General features: G+C 36.4%; 1 pseudogene; it reads right to left on the reverse strand.

Annotated features, from left to right (window-relative positions):
• Nucleotides 1-220: 220 nt before the first annotated feature.
• LOC149230470 (histone H2A pseudogene) lies at nt 221-631 on the reverse strand (annotated as a pseudogene).
• Nucleotides 632-1,454: the final 823 nt, after the last annotated feature.

Consider the following 1,454-nt stretch of genomic DNA (forward strand, 5'->3'; position numbering starts at 1 on the left):
CCGCAGTGTACGTCTCATGAAATATGACAAATTTACTGCAACACCATAGTTTCATTTATCATTGGTTCACATTCAAATGGCGCAGAGTCTGAGAAAATTTTTGGAAGATTTAATTCTACAAACAAATTAAATTAAACAAAATAAATAACAACCAGCCATCATAAACAAAAGAAACCGAAAGCCAAATTGAGCTTGCCAGTTAGAACAAGGGTTTGCGGCCTTATGGCGCACCATCGTCTCCATTTAATTCCAAGCTGCCAAATCCAGTGATGATATCTTCTACTTCTTCCACGGAGACTCGGGGAACTCTGCAACTCACTTTTGCAAAAAGTTGGGCCAACTGGTCGTCATTCTTGACCACCCGCTGAATGTGGCGGGAGGAGATTTTGGTTTTCTTGTCGTCGTGGGCGGCGTTGCCACCCAATTCCAACACCTCGGCGGTCACATATTCCATGACAGCGGCCATGAAAATGGCGGCATCCCTTCCCAACCGCTTGGCGTACCGCCGCTTCTTCATATATCTGGCGATCCTGTCCACCGGAAAATTCAATCCCGCCTTTACAGCCATGTTCACTGGCTTCTCTCTCGACCCTTTACCTCCCTTCCCCCTGTTTTTTCCTGAACCCTCCATTTTCTTTATACCCAATTGCCGCAAATTACAGATGCTCAGATGAAATCGTTTTATGTATCCGAATGAGATCACGAGTTCAAATCATGTATGCCATGAGATATCGTAGTGGAAGAGAGTTTAAATAGCTGAAAGGCTTCAATACATTTGAACCCAATTGGACGGGTCCATGTAGCCGACGGATCCGAGTTTGCAAGTGGCCAACGGATCAGAGTTTAGCCAAAGGAAGAATTAGGGTTTATTCCATTTCTATTTTTTCACCACAACCATATATGGGGCAGTTCAAACGTCATATTCACAATAATAATTATAATTATTTTATTTGAAATTGAAATGGATGGGAATTATTCTGAATTAATAATATTATAAAAATATTAAATTTAAATATTATGGGATTTCATTGCAAATAAACAAATTAAATACAATAATACAATTAATTCTAAATGAAAATTAAGATAAATTGTAATAGAGTTTAGACTTCTATGATCCATATCAATTTAGAGAGATATTTTTTTACAAATATACATATATATATATATATATATATTTAATTTTTAATAATATTTTTAATAATATTATTTTATATATATTGCTTTTAGGGTCCATTATTTAACTAATTTCTAATTTTTATTAACATTTGTAAACTAAATACCCTTCAATTTATGTTTTGGTCCTAATTCTTACTAACTAAGCTAATAAAATATTTTTGACCTCGGTCCTTGAGTCAAACTAGCCGTTGGGTCAGGAGGCTCCGTTCTGCCTATTTATCTTGCTTAGCTAGATCTGTTTCTTCAACTTGTCCTGACGATGAACCACACTTGTTGGT

This window comes from Pinus tabuliformis, chromosome J, assembly GCF_031772625.1.
Source record: "Pinus tabuliformis cultivar Carrire ecotype Pingquan chromosome J, CPIR1, whole genome shotgun sequence".
In the NCBI taxonomy this organism is placed as follows: Eukaryota; Viridiplantae; Streptophyta; class Pinopsida; order Pinales; family Pinaceae; genus Pinus; species Pinus tabuliformis.